The sequence below is a fragment of the Lepidochelys kempii genome, chromosome 1, assembly GCF_965140265.1.
Source record: "Lepidochelys kempii isolate rLepKem1 chromosome 1, rLepKem1.hap2, whole genome shotgun sequence".
Taxonomy (NCBI): domain Eukaryota; kingdom Metazoa; phylum Chordata; order Testudines; family Cheloniidae; genus Lepidochelys; species Lepidochelys kempii.
This window is the reverse complement of record NC_133256.1, coordinates 312,428,600-312,442,513: the sequence shown is the minus strand read 5'-3', so window position 1 is coordinate 312,442,513 and position 13,914 is coordinate 312,428,600. Positions and strand designations below refer to the sequence as shown.

General features: G+C 41.3%; 1 protein-coding gene across 5 annotated transcripts in view; it reads right to left on the bottom strand.

Annotated features, from left to right (window-relative positions):
• PLXNB2 (plexin B2) overlaps window positions 1-13,914 on the bottom strand; it is a 325,762-nt gene that overhangs the window by 207,958 nt on the left and 103,890 nt on the right. For 3 of the 5 annotated variants that reach the window (XM_073328266.1, XM_073328265.1, XM_073328269.1), the window contains exon 2: window positions 10,767-10,967. The exons of 1 other annotated variant lie outside the window; for it this stretch is intronic. The gene's annotated coding sequence lies outside the window, so the exon portion shown is untranslated. The remainder of the gene's footprint in view (window positions 1-10,766; window positions 10,968-13,914) is intronic. One more of the 5 variants, XM_073328267.1, reaches the window with a different exon arrangement.

The following is a 13,914-nucleotide window of genomic DNA, read 5'->3' as shown; positions in this document are numbered from 1 at the left end:
AACCCTGTAATCTCGTTATCACCCTGTCAGTGAGTTAATGGTCATTACCATGAACAGATTCTTATGTCATCAAGGAAGTCAGGGCATCACTGGTGCTTTTCACAAGATAATAATGAGGTTTTACACTGCAATTAAATCAGTACAAATGTGCAGTTCTACTATAGACTCAGCTGCAACCTTTCACTCATAAATACCACATTTTCCTACTGAAAAAAAAAACTACACTAGTGTAGGACCATCCTTTGTACAGTCAACTCTCCTTTCCCCACCCATTCCCCTCAAAATAGAGCACAAAGGGTTTTGAGTTGGAAACGATACAGAACGTGCTAGCACAAACCCCCTTCCTAAGCACAATATTACACTACCAGCCATAGCTCTGCAGGATAGCTCAACAAAGGGCTTAACATGTGTTTTCACTCAAGATTACCAAAATTCCAGTCAAGGCCACTTTATGCTATCAGGCACTTGAAATATTTTAACAACCATGTTCGTGTCAGCAGTAAAGCCATAAATATTTTTCAAAATAATCTCCCACAGGACTTCATGCCCATTATCAGCAAGAAACGTTTTGGAACACTTGGCTTCTGAAACCTCAGAGAAGAAGAATTTCTTAAATTTCCAGAAACATTTCACCTCTCAACGCATTGAAAACAAACTTCATTGAAAACTATTTCATGAATTAAGAACTGTACTTCGGTGTTTCAATTCTTGAGAAATGTTCAATAAAAATCAAGTCATCATAAGTAACTTCATACTTTTATAGAGTTTAAGGCCAGAAGGAACCATTAGATCTAGTCTGACCTCATGTAAATGATAGGCTATTAATTTACACCCAGATACTCCTACATTAATCCCAAAGATTTTAGCTACACCAAAATATTTCAGTCCTCAGGAAACTAAACTGTGCATCACAGGAAGAGAAGAGAGAGACCAAGGTGCCACTAACGCCGAAGGCCCCTGCAATGGCAGGGAATGGACTAGGTGATATATACACAGCACCCCATGCTTCAGAGGACGTTAAAAAACTTCCAAGGTCACAGCCAATTTGACCTGGGGGAAAATTCCTTCCCAACCCCAAATCTGGTGAACAGCATAACCCCGAGTGTGTGAGCAAGACACATTAGCCAGGCATTTGAAAAAGAGGCTTCTCTGTTCCACCTTAGAACCAGTCCTCCACTGCCCCTGCCCCCACCTTCATCTGGTGTCTTGTCTCTTGCTAGTTACGCATCACGGGGGGGAAAAAGCTTCTCCCCGTCCCCTACAGATGACTGGCTGAAGCATGAGATTTCGTTATAATCATTATATTAATGCAGAGTTGCAAAAGTTCTGAGCATATTCAGGCCAATACAGGTGATCCCAGGTTGCTTTTAATTTGGTCACTAACCAAAAATAAAACTAAAGCTTAGCATACACATGCCTGCAAACACAGTTCAGATTGTGCAGCTCAGTGTTGATCTGACCCCAGAAAGGAGGTTTGTCACATGTACTATCTTCAAGGATTCCTCCCCCTTCCCTCACTTGTCAATCAATGTGTTACCTTGGGCAACCTCCTGCATAGCAGAATGCGTCATTCAGGCTCAGGTCACCTTCCACGTTACTCCAACAGCAGGTTTGCCTATCACCCAAGGAGGCGAGAGGGAAATGAAGTGGGGAAACATGAGGGAGGAATGTGACTAATTGTGTAGAACTAGTGGAAGCTCATGTTTGCTACTTTGTATTATTGCTGTTCTTCCCAAGTTATGAGACTCCAACCAACGTGCATAATGTACACTTACTGAGTAAATATGGGGATTGTGAAAGATGCTGAGAGCACTGGAAGATAAACTGAAGTGATGTTTTTCTCCACAGAACAGGTAGCAACTCCACAAGCATCTTCTGGAGAGGCTATTACAGGTGAGGACAAGGCTGATGATTTCCTAACACAAAACAATCCTCGGCCTCTGAAACAGCCTATAGTAGTTGCCATCTATGCCAAGAATTCCTTTGCTAAATAAAGACACCCAGAACAGGATGGAGACTAATAATTCACACACTGTGGGCTAGCAAACATCCATATACATGAACATCTGCGTCACATCTCACCTGGGCCAAATGTAAGTCTATGATAATGAAGAAAGTCTCTCTACTGCAATGGCATTCTTCAGAGCCTCCCCACTTTACAAAACCATATTTAATTGGTATGAAATAAGGTATTGCCAGCCAGCAAGACAACACATTAACATCCCATATGGTAACTGCCTGCATTTAAAAATAGAAATTGAAGCCAAGATTCTGAAGTGTGATTAATGATACCTGTGTGCCCAACTTCAGACACTTTGAAGGAAGTGCTGAGCTCAGCCTCTGAAAGCCAGGCTCTTTTAAAAGGAGTATAAAGCTGAGCATCCAAAAATTCAGGTACCCAAAATCACCAGTCACTTTGAAAATCTTGGCTTGAGGCCTTAAGTGCAGTGCACTGGGAAATGAGTTAATGCACACTAAACCATGTTTAAAACCCACAGTCCCTGCTTCAATGGGTTTCTAAACTCATTTTAACTTTAGCCAGCCAGCTAGAATAGAGCAAAACTGTATTTTAAAAACCCAGAGCTCTTGCTTACGTATAGAGACATGGGCTTAGACTCAGGGCTGCAACAATACTGTTCTAACTTGGTTCTGCCCATCCTGCATTCGGAGGCTAAAATGTGTTACAACAATATTTAGTCTGGAGCTGTTCAGTTAGAGTTTAAAACACAGATTGGCATCATCTTTGCTTAATTTCAGTTTTAAATTATAGTGGTAGCTCAGGCTCCAGCACAAGGGACTGAGAAATGGGGGGGAAGAGAGAAGGCTGTGAAAGTAGAGTTCTGTACTACAGCCTAGGAGGCCTGGTTAGATCCTTTCTTGCTACTTTTGCCAACAGTCACTGAAGAAAAAAAATGGAAGGAAGAGTGCTCAGTTCCAGGGGGCAAAGACCAGCAATAAACACCAACAGATTCATGTTGCTAAGTCATGAATTCATTCAGGAGTGGTTTAGACCTCCTTTCCCAGTTCTTCTTTGTTGGAATGATGGCAGCTGTAATAAGGTTTTGGGGTGCAGGAGAGGCTCCATGGAGCCTACTGAAGATTTTCAATTAAACCACCACATCACTAATGCAACAGCAATCAGAGTCTCGTTCTGACAGCAGCCTTCCACTCTGCAGGCTAGAACCCCAGCTTCCAAAATGGAGGACTCCTTTTGTCTCTGCAGCTACATCCACATCATTATAAAAACAACAGCAGCTACTCTGCATGGCTCTTTATTGGCATGTTGTCAGTTGTGGTTGGCATCCTGTCCCCTAACTTGACTCTTCACAAGCGTGTTTCAGCAGGATACAATTGTGACCTGCAGACCAGCCCAAAGAATTTTCCCCCTTTCAACCAGCAGAACTTTGGTCTTAGCTGGGTTCAGTTTTAAGCAGCTGATGTAATCCAGGCCTCAATATATCTGGTCCCTGCGTAAATTCCCTCTAAGCTGTGCGGCCACGCAGCAGCCTATTATGCACTGCGCAGGTGCTCAGGCTGCGGCAGGGAGAGGTGTCTCTCCCCACCAGTCCCGGCCCAGACCTGCTGCGGCCAGGAGAGAGGCGCCCCTCCCCCAGCCACATCCCAGCCCTGGTGTGGACCTGCCACAGCCAGGGGAAAGGCACCCATCCTCCCCCCAGTCCAGGTGCTGCTGCGGGGGGGAGAGCGCGCTGCAGGGAGTCCTCTCTCCCCACCATAGCCCCAGGGCAGCCTGCATTCCAAACCCCTCATCCCCAGCCCCACCCCAGAACCCGCACCTCCAGCTGAAGCCCGCATTTCCCCGCCCGTACGCCAACCCTCTGCCCCAGCCCTGAGCCCCCTCCTACATGGCAAACCCCTCAGCCCCACCCCCGCCATGTGAATTTTGCTATGTGCACCAGTCTGGAGGTGATGTGTCACACGTCACACACAACAAAATTTATTCCACACACGCATGGGGAAAAATTAGAGGGAACACTGGTCTCTGCCCACAATTTCACTACAGTCTTAATTGCCGGCTCTGTATAACTATAATTTTGGGGGCTACAGCAGAGATGTCCAACCAAACAATGCACTGAATTAAGCCTTATGGAAGAAGAATTGTTGTATTTGTACATGAATTCGAAGGGTTTTCATTGAGCTACACCTTGTGGTTCTTAAATTGACATGTCTGAATTAGCCCCACTTCTACGTGTAGCTGAACAGGTATCCCAACTTCCTCCCCTCGCTTTCCGAGCAGTTTAAGGAACAGCTCTGGAATGAGCCAGGAGTACTCCGAGAAATTGTTTAGCAGCATCCATATTGGTGACCAGGCATATCACAGGTGACAGAGAAGATCTGGCTGTACTGCTTCACTGATGGCCTGTGGGGCCCGCAAGGAGAGCAGGACAGGAACTTGACTGGTTTTGCCTGAACCAGGAGAAGTGTCTAGCAAAGGCTATTTCCTCTTCCCTACACAGCTACCCCTAGGGCAGCTCTGGCAGAGGAAAAAGAAATGCTGAGACCCCACAACTACTGACAGCTACTTGATTTTCTGCCCAAAGGCTGCCTTAATGTGCACCTACCGACAATGGATCACAAGGGGGCATGAGCCAGCTGGGAACAGTGTGAGCACAGTGCATACCAGCCACTTCCTCGCCAGCCATTTAACATGCCCCTGAACCACAGACTGGATTGGGAGATATAAAAGAGGGCTACACGGGCTCTATGACTGCTGGGTACATCCCCATGCCAAGGATATCTGCAGCAGAGGGCTTAGAAGTCCCTTCCACTCTGCTGCCAGAGTGACAGAAAGGGAGTGGAACAAGGAAGAGAAGTCTACCCCCAAAGTATTGATTGAATTCTCCTTGATCTTTTTGAAATAAGATGTCTAGCCCTCATGCTAAAATGACTGGACACCACTGAACTAAAAGGCACAGGCTCATAGATTACCACACACACATTCACCATTATTCTACAGAAGCAGAATCCAATTTTACAAAATCACACCAAGTCCCCTGTGCTCATACAATGGACATGTTCAGAATTAAACAGCAGTACTTCATAGTTTTTGCTAATAAAGATGCAAATCAAGTGGAATTGGCAGACTCATCATTTCTACAGAGAGTTTCCATCTAGAAAATGTTTTGTTTGCCTGTTGAATTTTTCCTCTGTCATTATCTGCTATCTAACTATTGCCCTTTGGAACCTATATTCTCTTCTAATTAACAAAAATAGCATTCTGCTAGGTGGATCTACATATAAGGAACAAAAACTTATACGTGTACGGTACACAAGGTAAAAATCTAAACTCTTTAGAACTACAACACATTCTGAAAGTGAATAGATTTGTGTATGGACTAGACAAGACTTAACTGCATAAGAAAGCTCAGAAGAAGAATAAATTCACCTTTTTTTTCTTTTTTTTTTGGGGGGGGGGGACCACAGTCTTTGTCAGAGTGGCTTCTCTCCCACTAAAAGTCCATCCAAAATTCTCAGATATGATATTTTATTAGTGACTTTGGGATTTCAACGCATCTTTAAAGCCTGTCATGACAGTGGTAAAAGCCTGCATGCTATCTTATGCCAACGGACACTATATCAACAATAGCCCATGCCTATCAACAGTATGGCTGTAACTGGTAAAAGTATTTTGTTCATTACAGATTCTGTTCCATACTTCAGTAAGACACTCTTGAAAAGGTAGCTGGCTTTTAAAAAGTTGATCTGTGATTAAGTTTTCCAAAGTCCATCTGAGGGACTCCAGTTTCTGAACAGTGTCATTGGCAGAGTGTTGAGGTCTGGCAGCTCTGGTCTTGGGGCTGTGTCCTGGAGTCGAGTGGATAGGGTGTGGGAGCAAAATACCAATGAGAGTAGCTGCCAGGGCTTTCAATACTGGCGCAGTTCTAATGCTTATTGATTTCTACAAACCTTTTAATTTAGGTGGTTGTGTTTCATTTGCTCAAACTCCCATAAGAATGAGTTGTGACTGACGTAGCACTCCATGGAACTTTCTCCCTGTAGGTGGGCAGCCTTTAATGCAGAGCGCACTAGGTATTTATGGATTCTTTAACGATGTCAAATGCTTCTGATGATTGCTGTCACCTGGCTGAAATACTTCTCAGGCTCAAAATGAAATAATTTCCTGCTGTGACACTTCTTTAGAGACCTAAGATACCAGTGAGCTGTTTTTCTCAATTCAGTCAAGCTGCTGTGAATTATCTTGTAGGCAGTCCTATGAGCTGCAGGAGATCAGGTACCCTAACAGATTGTTCTCAATGCATTTAGTATTATTTTGCACAAAAGGGTGAAAATGATGCCATTTAAACTAGAGACGACATACTCCTTTGCAGATGTGCAGCTTAGACTTTTGCACATATAGAACTTTGTAGCAGAACTGTTAAGTGGGCAATGCCAACTGAAGTCAATCAAAAGACTGCCATTGACTTTAATGGGCTTTGAAGCAGGCCTTGGCAAACAAGACCGATAAAACATGTACATTAATGTAGGTTAATACTGTTGCTTCTTGGTCCGAGAGGTTAGTCAATATTTGGGCCTTGCCAGGTTGTTTCCATTAGAAGAAGTTGATTACAGGAGCAAGGTATTTCTTTGGGGGCAATCCTGTTTATTTACAAGTAACGTACACCAGTAGTGGGTAACCTGTGGCCCGCGACGGTAATCTGCTGGCGGACCGCAAGACAGTGTTTACATTGATCGGACGCATGCACTCCCACCCGCAGAAAGGGGCCGTGGTTCACCTTTCCCAGCCAATGGGAGCTGTGGGCAGCCGTGCCTGTGGCTGGTCAATGTAAACACTGTCTCGCGGCCCACCAGCGGATTACCCTGACGGGCCGCAGGTTGCCCACCACTGGTGTATACAAAGCCCTGTTTCTCTGAACACAGCAGAAACTGACAAAAGGAGGCAGTTTTCTTGTTCAGAAATCCAGGTCTGCCTTCTCAGCGAGTATTCTACCCAAAAGCAGTTCATGCTCTCTCTCGCTCTCTGCTTTTTCCCAGGGCCATGAACCACTGCTCATTTTCTCATTCCTTTCACGCACAGTTACAAAGGAATCAAGGTCTCAGGGCTTGTCTACACTTACATTTTATAGTGCTCTAACTTGCTGGCTCAGGGGTGTGAAAAATCATGGAGGTGGATGACCAGGAGCGCTTGGAGAGCTCTTCCCAGTGCTCACGCGTGACCACACTCCCACTTCAAAGCGCTGCCCCAGGAGCACTCCTGCAGCAGCGCTTTGAAGTTTCCAATGTAGCCATGCCCTCAGTCAGTTTGCTATCAGTCGCCAGGGAAACTCCCCAGACCACATGACTTAGCTTTTACTCACTCCTTGTTAATCCGATCTGTACCTTGGGCAGTGGCTTCTATTGTTTCAGCTATCACTGAACAAAGGGGCATTTAATTTCTCCTTCCTATAGTCAGAACAAAGGGTGGTTAGTATACTCATTGACTTTTACCAGGTCTGGATTGATGGCTACCATTAACACCTTCCAGCATACCATCTTTGTGTGTAAGAAGCTTGATGTGCTTTGAGAACACTTGACACATCACTGTAATGATGACACACCTAGACATATTTTGGAATTTTAAAGAAAGGATCAATTACATCCAGGTGAGATGAATCTGTCAGAAATGTTTATGCTAGCCACTGGAAAGGGAAACATGTTAGAGTATCAAATTTTGAGAATGCTTATAAATGTCAAGGAAAGAAAATGTAATAAACTGGAAACAAACAGAGGTCGCTTCTACGGTCTGATAGTGTTGTGTATATATCAGGGAAGTTTTCATTATATATTAATTTTCCAGCATTTCAAAGCTGATTCTTCTTCTTCTTTTTTTTTAAATGAAGAGGTGTATACATAACACCAGACTGTACAACCTAAAAGCCTTAAAAATATAAAAAATAATAAAAAAATTACACAATTCATAAAACTGCTACAAAATTAGACCAAAAAATAATACACAAGTCCTAATTCAGTACTGAATTGCACTTTGTGTTGTAATTTACACAAGTGCAATGTGGATGCAGCTTGATACCATTCTGATTTGGTGACATTTTATACGCACTTTGCACAGGTGAAAACAACAACAACATGCAAGGCAATGGAGAATCAGTCCCCTAAGCTCATTTCTTGCTCCTTTGAGCATTTTCTACTGTTAAGAATGAGAACAGTTAATATTCACGTTTACTATCCTACAGATCCCTTAGAGTAATGAGACAGATATTCTGAACCTCTATCCAGGCTACTGACTACGGATTTTTATTACTTAACACATTTTATTATAAAAGCACAGGGATGCTCATCTCTTTCAAGGAAGAGATCTCAACAAAACAGCTACCGGCTCAGTTAAGGCTTCTGAAAAATTTAAAAAATTAACCTCTTCAGTCCAGCTATTATCTGGAACTTGCATACTAATTCTGGTAATGGTCTAATTTTTTAAAATGTGAGCCTTTACAATGGCTAACCTTCAATCAGATGGAATGTTTTCTATGCTTAAAATATTCTTCTGTAATCAGAGAAACCAGGGGCCACCCAATGAAATTAACAGGCAGCAGGTTTAAAACAAACAAAAGGAAGTACTTTTCAACAGAATACACAGTCAGCCTATGCAACTCATTGTGAGGGGATGTTGTGAAGGCCAAAACTATAACTGGATTAAAAAAAACAAACAAAAAAAAAGAATTAGATAAGTTCAGAGAGGATGGGTCCACCAATGGCTATTAGCCAAGATGATCAGGAATGCAACCCTACGACCGAGTGTCCATAAGCCTCTGATTCCCGGATGTTGGGACTGGACAACAGGGGATGGATCACTTGATTGCCCTGGTCTGTTCATTCCCTTTGAAACCTCTGGCATGGGCCACTGCTGGAAGACAGGATACCAGGCTACATGGACCACTGATCTGACCCAGTATGACCATTCTTATCAGATGTGTCAACAAATCCAGAAAGGTGTTCTCAACTATCATTCCCAGACATACAAGATCAAAATTAAGGGTCCATGAAAGTCAGAAAATGTGGAGCCATAGCTGAACTATTACTCTGTAGTATCCAGGTATCATGGCTCAGAAAAAAGGCAGATCCCTTGCTTTGGGCAAACATAGGATTAGGACTGGAAGTGAGGAAGAATCTCTTACCTGACTGAAAACTACAAGGAAAATCTTAGTTTCAGAGAATGCAATTACCCTAGCTGGAATATAACCATGACATGAAGGTCAATACTCCCCACTCTGACAGTAGAGAACAGAATCGTTAATGGCCATGAAATAGATTTTATATTCCATTATTTGACTTAATACTGTGACAAGGAGTGACTTAACTCCAAGCACTTTAGTTTACTAGTCTCTGACTTTAAAATAGAGCATTAACGTTTTTCAGCAATTAGTAAAACTTCACTTTTTTTAAGCTAAAAAAAGTTGGGCGAGATGCCAACTACATTAAACTGGTTTAAACTGCAGCATAGTTTAAAAATATCACAAGAAAATTAACCATGTACTAACATTCACCTTATTCTGGACACCCTTGCCAACACACACATACACACACTTTAGACAAATTAAAACAGTGGCTGCTCAAACTCATTCCTACACTTGGGGGGGGATGGGGGGGGAATCACACACATCTGATGATTTTTTATAATCAGTCTATCCATTTTCAATTCACTCTGCTGAACAGGTATCTATAAAATTATATGCAGATGATTTCTTCTAGTTCCCAGGGGAAAGTCTAAAATTATATTGCACCATCTATACCAAAAGAAAAGATAGCTGACATGCAGTCAGTTATCAGCTTAGTGAGAGATGCAAAATTAGGAAAATTGGCCTAATTGATCTTTAATTAGCAAGTGTATCTATCTATTTTACTCTTATTTTGGCAGGCTCTCTTTATATGGTTTCAAGTCAGTTTGCAAGTAAGATTCACCCAAAGCCATGTGTGCGCAATCTATTAATCTCAACAGTAACCTTATGTCTCTTAAGACAACGTTCCGCAATGACCGGTCCGTGGCCTGGTGCCAGTCCCCAAGATCTCCCTGACACAGTTTCGGAAGGCAGCAAGCCAGTCCATGGTATCAAAAAGATTGATAAACACTGTCTTAAGACACTTCACAATGAAGCAAACTCATAGTGGGAAGAAGAGATTCTGACTGCAGTCTCTGCTACGATTCCTGTCAAACCAGTGTTCACTAATCAATGTGAGCAAGCTTGATAGCAGAACAATCCTAAATCTATTTGTTCACCCCCAGGGACACAGTTTTAATGCCACACTTTCAAGTCTCACTGGAGTCACATTGTCTGTTTAAATCCCTTACAGGAGACTCAGAATGAAAGGAAAGAAAAATAGGGTTAACTCACTAACACTTTAGTAGGTTGTAGCATGTTGCTGATGTTGGCACAAACCTGTTCTAATAAAACATTCTCTCCTTACATAGATTTATGGATACTGGAATCACCACCACTTGTTTGTTTTTTAAACACTACCCTTCCAGAAATCAACTCTTACCCGGTGTTCTCCATTAATAGCAATAAAAATCTAGCGTGGGCTCCAATAGCATTTGGTGGCTAGGAACATACATCAACTGTATTAGTCTTTGATCACTAGATGAGCATTTGAGGGGGACAGAACAGATGGGGGAAATGTGATTTGTAGTTTGCTTAGAAAAAAAAAGTATGAGACCTTATTTTATTTAAATTGACAAGGAACATAACTGTAATTTCCTTTTAAAGTGTATATTTAATTTATTAAAAATGTTGGCTTACCTGAAAATAAAATTCATCCGAAAATATGTGCAGACACCACTGCAGCACTGCGTGGAATATGATAATATGCTCCAGCTGGGAATGAGGAAGGAGATGGGATGGTATAAGTATTTGGCCTTTTAGAAAGGTTTTTCAGATGAACTCCGATGAGCCAAAACAAACCCTGGAACCAAGCCTTGGCCTGGCCTTGTGTCAGCCTACCTGTAAGGGGAAAAAAGGAATACTTAGCCTCTCACAACATAGAGACATTTTGGAGTCAGACATCTGAACACACTAAAAACAGAAAATGTAACTATGATAAATGTTTATTTTTGTTTTCTGTTTACATAACCCAACCTACCATAGATTCAAAGCAGCCATTATTAAGATTGATACCAGTAAGTCGTTCAGTTGACTTCACCCACCCCCACCCCCCTTTTTTTTTTTTAAAGCTGGGTACTTTTCCCTTTTAGTAGATTTCTGTTTTTATGATGGACAGAACTTTTACAACACAAAAGAACTGAAGTTTTCTATTTCAGACGGTGATGACTCTTGGGTCATAACAAATCAGGGTTGCTTTTGAATCATGACCTAACAGTAGAGGCTCTATATACTATCTCCTTGAGCCATCCCATAAACCGACCTCTTTTCTAATCTGTTTCCCAACATAAGTGTACTATTTAGGTGAGCCAAATTCAGGCTTAAAATATATATAAATTTAGATGAGCCAAGATTTTCAAGAATGGATACCTAGAGAAGGCACCTTACTAAGTGGCCTAATTTTAAAAATCAACAAACACCTAAGCACCTCCAACTGACTTCAGGAACTAACTTATAAGTACCAATTTTTGAAGATCCATGACCTTGACCTCAACTCCCATTTGTAGAACCATAGAGATGTAGGGCTACAAGGGACCTTGAGAAGTCATTAATTCCTGCCCTATGTGCTTTGGAAGGACCAAGTAAACCTAGACCATCCCTGACAGGTCCAATCTGTTCTTAAAAACCTCCAACAAAACAGGCATTCCAACCTCTCTTGGAAGCCTATTCCAGAACTTAATTACCCATATAGTTTAAAAGTTATAAAGTTTTTCCTAATATCTAACCTAAATCTCCCTTGTTACAGATAAATCCTTTACTTCTTGTCCTACCTTCAGTAGGACATTATCACCAACTGGAGGAGAAAGTAAGTAAAATGTCTGACAGAATTTGTCCCAATGTGATTTTCTTTCCAAATGAAAAAAGATGGTTAAATACTTTCCCTCCCTTTTAAAGTAAGTGCCAGCAATGTAGGGAAAATGAGCACACCTACCATAACGTGTCTGCATGTGCACATACCACTGGGGAAACAAATTCCAATTTGAAAGATTTTCGAAATGTGGTTCAGGAATATTTTTTCCTTCAGAAGTTAGGAAAAAAGTATGTTGACAATTTATTTAAATTTGAGGAATATAAATGTACCTTACTATAGAGTCAGATTCTGTATTAAAATTAATATGATCTTAATCTCTTTGTGAGTATAGAAATAAAAGCCATGTCTTTGTGCAATATTTGTCCTGTCCATAAAGCACTAGAGGAAATAGACTAATCTAGTGCAATTACAGATGTACACAAACTTTTTCTCACAATATCCACTGACATTTTTACTCTGTGCATTTTCCTCCAGGGTGGGTTCTCACAGGAAATTTACACAGCAAGAGTTCTAGTTGCATCTAAAGCCCACTGTTATTTTTGGCCTTAAAAACAACATATAAAATGCTTTCTCAACATATCAAACTGAAGGATTTTAATGAGTGAATGGGGAATTAACTGAAGACGAAAACCAAGGAAAAAATTCTAGCTCCTTACGTTGGTAACCTCCGGGAAGAATTTTAAAATTATTACTATGCTTCTTCGCATTATAAAGCTTGTTAGTATTTGCTGTATAAAATGGACAATTATTTTCTCAATAACACTTATAATTGTCTGTGACGCTTAATCAAGGTGCATATTTAAATTAAAAACAAAAATCCATTTCTCTTAGTTCTCATATCATATACAGCTGTCACACCAAGGGCTTACAGGAAATTGAATCAGTGATGCTCCTCTTACCCCTCGCTTGCAACACTGCTCTCAGTAATGCTTCTGTTCCACCCTGTGCCAAGACAAAGGGCAAAAGGCCCAGGGGTCACCCACAAACCTACATAATGGCACACAGAAAGCTAACGAGTCATTGAGCTTTGCTCTGGCTTGATATTTTACTCAAACTGAATTATTAAACTGCTCTTTGGGAGGTTTATTAAGCACTTAAAAGCCTCCTTTCTGAAGAGACAGAAAACAAAGGTAATCATGAACCCTTTTTGCAATCCTTAGACAACTAATATATTTATGCTTGATTAAGAAAAGCCTATGAAGAGCTTGTGCAGTGCAGAGAGAACCTTTAAGTACCTCTTTTTATTAGAGAGGAATGGATGGGTCATTTTTTCCAACTCTTCCACTTCCCTTCTACTGCAAGCGTCTCAAATGTCTCTGGTATTGGAGATGTGAAGAAATGAATGCACATTCACTCTTTCAAATTCTAATCTAATCATGTTTTGCTAGCTCTGCTCAGGAGCACTGATGCTACATAGGGAAGAAGGTCAGATATGTTACAGCTACAGCAGATTTTGTCCAGATTGACCGAGTTTGAGATTATTGCACATTGTTATTGATCTTGGGTTACACAGTTTCATTCGCAGACTGGTCCAATATAACTGCTTTATACCATCAAATTCTACCATTGGTATTGCAATGTTTGTACGTTGAGCGTTAATTAGAAATAGTTGCAGAGATCCAGAAGTCTGATGACAGACTACCAGAGAAAGATTTTTTTCTATCCCATACGCATTTACTCAGATTGTTATTACCCAGTGTACAGTAAATCAACAGTAAGTTGGGTTTTTTTTAATTCACTTTAAATATCAGGCAATGGTCTCAAAATTGGTAACTACAGCAAAATACTCCACTCTTACGTATATTTTCTGCACAGAAATTCACAGGTATGGGAGCTCCCAAACATATCCATTGTAATGCTCTACTTGTATATTATGTGGAAAATACATAGGAAATTGGCCAATAGTTGTTCATGTCAAGTCAACATGAGCTAATAACCCCTGCTTGCTTTCCTAAAGAAAAAAAGAGAGGGGGGTCT